Here is an 11857-nt window from a genome sequence, read left to right on the forward strand (position 1 = left end):
GTTAGATGAACATCTTGCTGGGGTCATTTGACCCCAGTATTCTTTCCTGCCATGGCAGGGGGTCGGACTAGATGATCTGCTCAGGTCCCTTCCAACCCTACAAACTATGAAACTATGACTTCTCACCCCTGGCCTGATCTAGTGTGGGGGATGGGAAGTCAGCTCAGCTGGACTTATTTCCCATCCCCAGCACCATGGTCGAAATGTTTTGACTTTCAAAACATTTTGACTAGCCTCGTTTTGTTTTGAAGCAGTTTCGAAGCCCTTTGTTTCATTTTGATTTGCTGTTTTGACCTTGAAAGGAGTTGAAACAGTGTCAAAACAGCCACCAAAATTTTGCACAGCTCTAGTTAACAGCTCTTTCAGCAAGGATAATTTCTACCTAGTTTTGGACAGCTCATGTTGGAATCATGTGTGACTGCAACACATGCCCAAGACCAGTTGGGAGCAGTTTTCCAGCATCCCAAGAGGCACCACTCTCAGCCATTCTCAGGTGGATGCTTTATCTTCCCCCAGAGTGACAGCAAGGGCAGCTAAGGAAGCCCTAAAGGTAAGAATCCTCCCCTGCCTTCCCCTTCCCTCCCATTCTGGGTTCCTCCCAATCCACTGGGGCTCCCCACTATTCCCTTCTCCCCCGAGGCCCTCTCTCTGCCTCCTTAGGCTCCCCCCTTTCTCCCTCATCCTCAAAGCTTTCCCTCCTGGCTTTCTCCCTGTCCCTCCCCCATGGTCTCCTGCTTACTTGTACTTCTGGTGCTGTCCCAGGGGAGCAGATGGGGAGAGGATTCCTCCCACCCTCTACCACTGGTACTGCAACCAGGCTGCTGCTGTCTTCCAGGCTGAGCCCAGCTCAGAAAACAGTGGCAGTAGTGGTGATTGGGTTCTCTTTCACTGCCTGCTCCCTGGGACAGTGCTGGCTGAGCTGCCTACACTGCCTTGGAGAGCAGGTGAGCCAGGTATGCACAGAGACACTATGCTCTTAGCCATGCCTCCCCCACAACAACTTTCCAGCACTCTAAGGGCAAGTCAGAGCAGTGCAGATTTAGGGAGATATTAACTCTTAGGCTAAGTATAGACAGTTTAAAAGCCTGAGGCTGAATTGATTCAGTCTTTGCAGTTTAGTCTAAACTGCATAGACTTTGATTCAGGGAATGCAGCCATATGCCTGCAGTGGCTCAGGTGAGAACCTAGGGGGCACTAGAGCATTGATCTCTGCCTGTATGTTCACTTCCTCTTTCTGCTGTCCCTAAGTTCTCTGGGATTTGCAGACCAGAATTACAGCAACAGGACTCTGCAGGGTTGCTGATCGCTTCTTCCTGCTTCCAGGTGCCTCTGGGATTTTTACTTCACAATTGCAGCCAACAGTAAGTTTGAGTGGGGCAAGGGGTGTTTAACCCTCCTTTCTGGCTCCAGACCCAACTGGGGTTTCTTGGGGAGGTGGAGGACAGCTCCCCTATAGACTGGGCTGCATCCCCAGCTGGGATTGTTCCCCCCACCACCCCCTTGTCAGTCAGCCTTCACTGCTCCAGCTAGGGAGCAGAGCAGCGAGACCAGCCCAGCTCTCTGGAGCAGACAGCCCAGCCCAGCCCAGCCCAGAGCTGGAAAGCATGCTGGAGTGCTGGGGGGACTGTGATTTAACTTGAACCAGGAAGGGGTCTGGGACAGAAGTTTCATAAACTCATGGGAGACTGATGCTTCCTGAGTCTGGGTGTGCCCCAGAGGCTGATTGCCAACTGGGATGGTGGAGGAGGGGTGCCCCGGAAGCTGATCACTCACCATGGGGGTGCCCCAGCAGCTGATCACTGACCAGGGAAGGGGTGCCCGAGTGGCCAGTTGCTGATCCCAGAAGTGCCAGCGGTACAAACAGAAATGCTGCCATGCTTCTCTCCAAGCCCCCACGCCCCAGCTAGCACCAATCTTGGAGGGGGGGCACTTCTCTTGGTGTCCCCACTCCCTGGCCAGTGAGGGCCAATCTCAGGAGGGGCACGTACCCCTCCATATCTCTGTTACACATTGCCTATGCATAAACTGGTTTGACCAAAATCAGTTAACTCTGATACTACATTCAATCAGGTTTATCTTAAACCATTTCAGCCACTTTGAAACTGGTTTATATCCACTAAGCTTCTGTTCTGTTACAGGTTTAAACCAGTTTTGAATAATTTAAACTGGTTTATGTATAACTTCTGTCTCTAGTCTTAAAGTAAACCTGTTATCTTTAACACCAACTAACATTGCTTAAAGTTAACACATATTAATTGTAAGGTGTAACCACATGGTAACATTCTTTAGAATTAGCACCTACTAGCTGTAACATGTAATCTTACCCTGTGTTTCCATTTCTCCATTCCCTAATGCATTATCATGCTCCATCTCGAACGATCTATGGCATGAACCTCACTTTGTGGAAGAAATTCCTGCAGTGAGTGTCAAGCTGGATGGGTAATAATTTTGCCTGACACAGGTCTGGGTGGGTTTGGTGTCTGGGCTAGGGAGAACATGTTCTCTTTACTCTTAGACCTGCTGCCTCCACTCTGGTGAATTCACTGGCTGGTGGATGAGGGCAGCAGAAACAGGGGAGACAGAGAGGTTGCCTGAAGAGCAAGCAGCATAGCAACAGGAAATTGGGAGTGGTTTTCATAGCAGCTTTTCACAGGGGAGTGAGTGTATTGAGGTGCATTACTATATAAGTAGACTGGGGCATGGAGTAGTGTGGCCTCCAGCTAGTCTTAGAAAGTAAAGGAATGCTGCCTCGTAGTTCATCCTGCTGAAACTACTTTGCTTGTAGCTCGTTAGTGGCTCTAATGGACTTCCAAGGACAACTCAGTTCTCTGGAAGCAGTTCTTCAAAGATTCAGTATGTGGTACAGTATCTCTTATTCTTCCTGGTTTAGTGCTAAAGCCAAGAAGTCTGACCAGAGCTCTTGCCCATATTCTGTTTTGCAGAGAAGGCTGAAAATAGGCTTGAATAAGCATGCATTTTAAGCAAGCAGGCTCCAAATTAATTCCTGATCACTATAGGTGGTCCTGCTCTTTCCTTTGGCTCAGCAGCTATCACAGAGCCAATATGATGTACAATATGACTGTTAGCTCCTATCATGTAGCTAATTCATTTTTTCTCTTGGTGAAATTAATCCTATAAAGTGGATAAGAGTATTCTTTTATAATATGCTTTCATCCCAGAGGTAGCTGCATTTCAGTGCTGGGTGAAATGACCCCTTTATAAGAAAGGAGTTTCTGTTAGCAAGAAAGCATCATTTTTACTTGGTTATTTCTTATTGATATATCATTTATTCCTATTTCTTATTGTTTTAAATTACCTAGTAGAAATAGCCTGTGTTTTACTGGTTTTAATTATAAATAATGGAAGTGTGTAAAGATAAGTGAGGGCTATGCAAAAGTAAAAATATTAGTAACAGGAGAAAATCTTCTGGGAGCTAATGTCAGACTGATTTGTGACTACTCCTGCATAGATTATCTCAGCCCAGTGGCCTCACTGACTGGTCTGAGACCTGAGCCATTGTAACTAAACAGGCCCATTCAAGTTGGATGTATGCATTGTTGGAAATGCTTTGCTTGGCTATTTTTATAGATGCTGGTTTAAGGCGCAGCATGAGAGCTAATATTGGTTCCTTATTATATAGCTAGGAAATAATTTTATGTATAAAAGCACAGAACCATATAATGAACTGTACAACATCAAAACTGCATGTATATGTTAATATAAATGGTGCATGTGTCTGGGCTTCGAAGATTAAGGCCTGAGGGCAATTCGACCCTTTTTCTTTGGTCAAGGCTTCTGTGTTAATATGATTTTTTTTCTGCCACCACTATTGCCTTTCAGACAATTTGGTAGCCCACGCAGCTCAGATGTTTTAATTGAACGTTTGCACAGTTTTACTGTTTTGTTTTGTTTGTTTGTTTTTTAACAAATCAGTGTCAAACAGACATCTTACATTGTAGTTGCTTGGCTTTTTTTTGGGCCCAGTTCCAGTATTTTGTTTTTACTTACTTACTAATATAGAAAACTTTTATTTCATTAAGGATGAAACAGCTAAAAATATACTGGCCTCTGTTAGGACAACTACATCTGAAGATAATGGATGTTAACTACAGTTAATGGCTCTCTTTCTGGTCTCCATCCACCTTGTTTCTTCTTTCGCTGTCTCTTCTAGATCAGTGTTTTTGTTGTCATGACATCATTACTTTGGTTTACCTCCAGGCCTGATCCTTTCCACCACAGCTCCAAAATCTGCCTTGCTTGCCTTCTCTTGGTGTTTCTTACAATATGCCCAGCCCATTTCATTCTCTGAGCTCTTACCTCACTCAAGACAGGTCTTTTGTAAAGATCCACAAGCTCCTCCATACTATGTTTTCTTGTACCGCACCAGATATATTCCTTAGCATTTTATTTTTTTAAAAATTGAAGAATTTTTCCATTTACCTTTGTCAGCATCCAGGATTTGGATCCATATAAAAGGACAGGTTGAACATTGTGCTATAAAGCTGGATTTTTGACATTTAGAACCAGGAATGTTAGAAGTTTGTATAAACCTGGACCTTGATAGTGTCTATTAACAGAGATGGATGGAGTGATATGGAATGAACAGTTAGTGATACATGACTGGTATTTATACATGGCCAAGGAAGTATTCCTGCACAAGACAGATGGCAGTGTACTAGTTCCCTAACAAATGTAAGCAACAGTACTCCAACTGAATATTTGAATTTTCCAGGCTGTGTCCTCATTAACTGAAATATAAGAAAATACACAGGTATGCTAGGCTTTCAAACATGAATACCAATACTTAATCTCGCCAAAAGTGACTTCTGCTGGAATTCAATTAAATTAACCCCAGACATTCGGTAATGTGGCCTATATACAAAATACAGATAAAGTGACACCCTTTTAATCCAAATATATGTGAACTTCCAAATAGCTTATATGCTTTTTACAAATGTATCGTAATCGCAACTTGAAATGAAATGCAAGAACTCTTAAAAAATAATGTTGTTTTCTTCCTCCTCACCATGGGGCACTATGTGATGAGTATAGAAGTTGCTCTTTGGCAAAAGATATTTGTAATATTGCCTTAGTTCTCCACAGTGAAGAGAATAGGAAATACTAGACCAGTGATTTTGCAACACCGAAAAAATAGGCTCTAGTATAGTGTGCCAACATAAAAAAAAATAAAAAATACTATCATATTACAGCACAGATAGGAAGACCTGAAATAAGATAAAGCATCTTTTTCTAGTAGATGTAATAAACCTATGATTTTCAGACTGGGTGGCAACCTGACTGTTCCTGAAATGCTGTAGTTATACTGTCTGCAAAGCAACAGAGGATAACTTTCTAAACCAGAAAAATCACACAAACCTTGGAAGTACCTTATTTAACCCAGGATCATTTAAGCCCATAGTGCCAAGGCCATCCCATTTCCTTATTGCCAGTGTACAATCCATTTTATTATACAGACTTTTCTGCCATAATTATGTCTCCAAAGCACATTAGTACTACATCTGTTTGCTAAATGTGTTTTTTCCCTTTGTGCAGAGCTGTAATCAGTCAATCCAAATATAGGCAGGGTAATTGTTAAACAATTTATTTTCTGTTTTGTTGAACTACTCATTGTGGTCTTGTTTTCCTATAAGAAATATTTAGTCTCATTACAAAAACTTCCTTGTTTGTGAATCAGTTTTCTATGTTTGGAGGCTGGTACTAGGCTCAACTTATATCTGAGGTTTAGATCTGTGCAAATAATTGATTTTTTTTTTTCCAGTTCCACTGCCAAACTGAAACACTGGGAGAAAAATAGTTCATATTTAATCAATGATAATTTTTTTTCCTCACTAAAAAAATATACATGGTCCCTCCACATTTTGTTTCATTTGGTGTGAACTATTCTTCTCAACCTGAAACCCAGTATTTCATATTGGACACTTCAAAGGATAGTTACAAAAATGAAAGCTAGAGTCACAAAACTACTAAACAAGGTCTTGCACTCTCCTCTTCCACCCAGTATTTCAGTGGTTAGAGCACTGATTCAGGATGTGGGGTTTTCCCTTAGCATTTAAGGGAATTTGAAGCCTCAGCTCACAGGAGAGGGCCATTATCATCAGGGTTGAGGGCAGAGGTGGGCAATTATATGGGTTGGAGAGCCACTTAATGAGTTTTGGTGAGCTGTTGATGCCTGCTGGACACACACTCACTCCCTGTCTCTCTCTCACACACACACACACACATATGAACTCTCTGCAGTGAGGCTGAGGCAGGTGCCAGATTGGGAGCATAAGTGGGAGCATGAGCCTGCCTGGGGCTGTAGTGTTTTATTTTTGTTTTTTCTTGCCACCCATGCCCCTATGCTGCCTGGCTTGGCTGACACTGGCAGGCAGGAATGGGGTGAGAAGCTATGCTTCACTAGGGGCAGGGCGTGGTGTTTGCAGCCCTGCAGAGTTGTGCTGTGGGGAAGCCGGTGAGGATGCCCTCACCTCTTGGCTTCCCCTGCCCACCTGCCATGCAGACCCTGGCTGGGGAGGTTAGGTTGGGGAGGACCTGAGTTTCCTCTCTTGCCCACCGCTACGGCTGTGCAGTGCTGGGTAGGAGGGCAGGTGGGGCTGCAAACTCTGCTAGCATAGCAGAAGATGCTGGGCTGAAGCAACCTTGCCCACCCACCTGGCATCATGGACTCAGACACCATTTTCCAGGCTGCTGCACAGTGTTGGGTGGGCAGGGCTGCTTCTGCACAGCCTTTCTCCAACTGCACTAGTAGAGGCCAGAGCCCTGTCTGCCTGCAGGCCTACCAATTGATTTTTGTCCAGCCTGTGAGCAAGCAGCAGCTCTGGCTCTGGCCTCTGCTGACACTATGGGACAGATAGAATCAATTGGCAGGGGCAGATCTCAGGGACAGGCACCCAGAAGCCCAGAAACTGGCCATGCCCCTGCAGGTGTGCATATCACATCCCATCTCCCCCTCCTGCAGCCAGTGGTCAGGGACAGAAGGGCCTATGAATGGTGCTGACCTTGCTGCGGTCAGCTCCTTGTCTGCAGTTACATGGATCTGGGGTGAGTGGCACGGCTGGGCCCAGGTGGGGCTCTGGATGATGGGGGACCAGGAACAGGGGATAGGGTAGGGGCTCCTGACCAGTGGAGGTGGCACTGGACCTCTGCCCAGGCAATGGGGGGCTTGCTGCTGGGCAGTGGGTGGCTGCCAGGGGGCAGGTGGGGCTGCAGCCAGGGGCAGGGCAGCAGGCAGCATAAAGTTGACTGTTTGGGCCAGGACAGCGTCCAGCACCTGGTGATCCTCCTTCATTGCTTCCATTGCCCTGGTCATGAGCACAGTCTGCCACTCCAGGCTAGCAGTGACCCTGAACTGCCATCCTGCCTCCCAACTAGACCCTCTCTCTCATGTGCAGCTGCAGGACCTGCAGAGCCATGAAAAAGGCTGTTTGCAAGAGTTTGCAACATTTCTGAGATAAAATGCTCTGTACCAGGGGGCCATACATTGCCCAACCTCAGATTGAGGGTCATTCATTCATGAGTGTCCATGAACCATGCTAAATTGGCTGGGCAGGCCCAGGCCCAGACAGCCACCAACTAAGCCCCCCATCCCCACTTACTCCCCAGGGGCTGGTGGACTGCTGGCTGCAGGCAGCCTACTTCCCTGCCCTGTTCCCAGGATGGGACAGGCTTGGTTTCTGGAAGCACCTGTTGCCACAGATCCAGACCCTTTAGACTCCTCTCTGGGGAATCCAGAGGCCAGGTGGTGAAGGGGGGCCAGGGGCAGGGCAAGGGCTGAGGAAAGGAAGTCCCTCCTCTTAGTGCAAGTCTTACCAGCTGAGAGGGGGTGGCATGCCTAGTGGGTCATGTCAGTCACCTCTCATGACAAGGGTGTGTAGCTCCTGGTGGGGTCAGAGAGGTGTAGCATCCAGCTGCCTGAGCAGGGCCCTTTCCAAAGAGCTGGAGCTGCTGGTGCCCAGTGGTGCCATGGCCACCAAGGCCTTGTGGGGGGCTGAGGCTGTGGAGCTGGTGGGGCGGACACTGGTTTGGGCTCTCAGAGCTGCTAGATGATGCTGGGGGTGGGAATTCAATGTGATGGGTTGCTTCCAGCCTGAGGGGCACTCCCTCAGTTATGTGTCACTGCAGGTGCCAGGCCACAGTGGAGGGTTGGGCAGGTCACGCCTTCTTGAGTACATGGCATGGCTTAGGTCAGGGTCCTGGGGCATAAGGAAGTCATCCAGTTGCCATATAAAGGGTATGGACTTGCAGGCAGTCCCTGATAGGCCATTGTGGTTGTTAATGGTGATCCACTGTGGGCGTAAGGACTTGACCTTTATGCAGCACTGGTGTGCCAACTGGTCATGACCATGCTCCTGCAAATGGCCTGACAGCCCCTCATAAATGTGGGAGTTGGAGTACCCACCCCACACGAGCAGGCTGAGCACCTCAGCTTTGCTCTACAGTGTGATCAGGTTCACCAGTTGTGGCCCCAGAAGGCAGTGTGTGGCATTGGGGAGGATGCCAACATGGATCTCTTGATGGTTCACTGATCCCTATGCAACTGTCCCAGTGTTGGTGGGCCTGGGCATCTGCCTGCAGTGCCCAGTGCAGGGGCAGTGTGGGACTGGCAGGTGTGCAGTGAGGTGGTGCCGCATAGCAGCTGCAGGGTCTGGGGAGACTGTTGTGGGTTGCCTGTGGCCAGCTTGAGCTGGAGTTGGCCCAAGTGGCCACAAGCTGGTTGTAGTTGGGGCCAGGTGCTGCCAGGCCTAGCAGGTGCCTGCAGCACCCTGTGGGGCTGGACAGCCTGGCTCTGGCAGCTGTATGGCAGGTGCGCGCAGACTGGGGTTGGTACAGAGCTGACCCAGCCCTGGGGCAGCAGAGGCTCCCAGGCCTGGTGCACTGGATCAGAGCTGAGGCTGGCCTTCAAGTGGCAGGGCTGACTGGGAGAAAATTTGCTTCTAGTCAGCATCAATGCATGTATTACTGCGCAGTTACTACTTGCAAGTATATTTGTTACTTGCATTTGCAGGTAGCAAATTAACTTGCAACTAGAACATTTTATTGCACAGTAAATATCTGCATGTGTAGACATGTACACTTACTGCACAGTCAACTGCTGTGCAGTAAGGCACCTCAAGCCCAATATAATATAATATAATATACAGACACACATATGTATACACGTTTTTAAATGCATATACATATACTATATATACATATCTATAAACATATTTACACATATATACATACATATTAGGGCTGTGCAAAGCTTCAGGTGCTGATTCAATTTGGAAGAGATTCAGTGGCCAAATCTCTGAATCTGAATCAAATCAGGGGACCAGTAAAAAGGTCTGCATCAATTTGGGAAGCTTCAAAGATTTGGGCAATATCTGCTCACTGCTGCAAGGAGCTGGACCTGTACTCCATGCTGGTAAGTAGTGGGCAGGGGAGGGGGGAGGGGGAAGAGGACCATGGGGGGACCCCCATCAGGCCCCATCCCCTGCCTGCTCCCCCAGCTCCTCCAGCCCCATGGCTGCACTACCTTGACCCAGTTCTCAGCTCTTAAAAAAAAAAAAAAATAGCCCCCATTCACCAGCTGCTGCAGTGGCCTCAGGGTTTCTGGGGGCTCATGGCAGAGCCCCTCCATGCAATGCAGGGCAGTGGCAGGCAGCAGGGATTGCCCCCCTGCCTGGCAGGAGCTGGTGAGTGGGGGCTTTTTTTCTTTTTCTAAAGAACCGGGAGCTGGGGCCAAGTGGGGTAACCATGGTGGCGGGGGCTGGGAGAGTGGGCAGGGATCAGGAGGCTCATGGCAGAGCCCCCCATGCATCATGGGGCTGTGTGCAGTAGCTGGTGAGTCTGGGGCTTTTTATTTTATTTTTTTAAAGAGCCAGGAGCTGTGGCCAGGCAGGGCAGCCATTCAAGGGTCTGGGAGGGTGGACATGGGATAGGCCCTGTGCAATTTGGAGATTTGGCTGATTTGGCAGTGGCTGAATCTCCAAATCAGATTCAGCCAAATTGATTCAGAACAGTGATTCAAATCAGCAAATCAAATCACTGAACCCCAAATCAGCCGAATCTGAATCTGAAGTGAATACTAGCTGCTTCACACAGCCCTAATATATACACACACACACTCTCTCACACACACACACACACAAATTGGACAACTGCCCATCAAGAATGATAGGATGGGGCAAGGAAGGAGCCCCCCACCGAATGCCCCACACTGCTGCCTCTGCCCATGGCTCCTGGCCCCCCATGCCTCACCCACCTGCTTCGGCCCTGCAGTCTCTGCTGTCATGGTGGCACTTCTGTCTGTGCAGGGTACTCTGATTGTTTGTTTCAGTCAGCATTATGATTAGCTGCTGAGACAACCAATCAGAATGCAAATAAAGTGCTATGGACAGACAGACAGACTAATGTAGTATGCATTTTTGGATATTGGTTATTATGCTTAAGTGATAATAGTATTGAATTGATAAACCTCTATGATTGTATGAACAGCTAAAAATGTTATGCTTGTTCCCTGCTTGACATGAGTCAATGAATTTCATATGCCCTGTGTATGTGAGTGTCTGTGTGAGATGGTGAATGGTGAAAGAATGGTAATTGTTTGCATGAAAGCAGAAGAAGATTTAACTGATTGTGTAAGCAACAAGGTGCCAATGTATGAGTTACCAGACAGTAAAATAATTAAGCTAATTAATGGATGGCTGAAGAACTTGTCTGTAATCAAGTGCAAAGAAAATAGTGAGAAGGAATTCTGCGTATCCTACCATTTGAGCTACACAATGCTTCAAGGCAGAGATGCCAACTACATAATGCTACAGACTGAAATAGCAACTTGGAGATAACTTGAGGTCATTCCAGTAAAGTTGGTAAGACAACCAGAAGAAACAACCTCTAATTAAAAACTGAGCATGGAAAACCCCCAATGCTGAACAAAGACTTGAAATCCCTATAGAAGTGAGAGGCAGAAAAGCCTAGATGGGGAATAAACTCTCTGTAGCCTCCTGGAGCACAGGTGTGTCTGTTTACCCCCACTCCTATCACCCTCAACAAGCCTGGACTGGCTATCCAGTGCTAACATTGAGTAACTTCTGCTAGTAACTATAACATCTTTCTGAAGTGGTTTTGCCTGTATGTTTGTCTACGTCTGTTTGTATGTAGGCTTGTGTATGTCTGCTTGTATGACTGCTGTGTCCAAGCTTACGTATTTGCTTCATGTAATCAATAAACGTGGCATTTTGCCTTATCCCCCTTTATAAGGTCTCACTCTTGATTTGAGCAATTGGCAATTTAGAGTAACACTAAGGCTTTTATAATATTAGAACATATATACATGCATACATGTGTATATATACATATACACATTAGGCCTGTCCGAAGTGACTAGTATTCACTTTGGATTTGGCTGATTCGGGGGACAGTGATTCGGTTTGGTAATTCCAATTACTGCCCCAAAACAATTCAGGTGAATCTGATTCGGAGATTCGGCTTCTGCCAAATCTCTGAAGCTCCAAATTGCCCAGGCCCATCCCCCACCCATTCTCCCAGCCCAGCAATGGCTGCCCCAGCTCCCAGCACGTGGGGAAAAAAAGCCCTGATTTGGTGCTGCAGGGGGGCTGGCAGGGGTCCCCCCCATGGTTCCCTCCACCCTCTCCCAGCCTCCTCTCCCCCACCCCTGGTACTTACCAGCTCCTAGTCTGGCTGCAGCTCCCTGCTGCAGCTCCCAGTGACTGTCCAAATCATCAAAGCTCTCCAAATCTTTTCTGAAGATTTGGAAAGCTTTGAATCGAGTTGGACCTTTTAGCTGGTCCCCTGATTTGCAGATTTGGCCATCAAATCGGGCTGAATCTCC

This window comes from Crocodylus porosus, unplaced genomic scaffold (assembly GCF_001723895.1).
Source record: "Crocodylus porosus isolate Cpor-Errol unplaced genomic scaffold, CroPor_comp1, whole genome shotgun sequence".
NCBI lineage: Eukaryota > Metazoa > Chordata > Crocodylia > Crocodylidae > Crocodylus > Crocodylus porosus.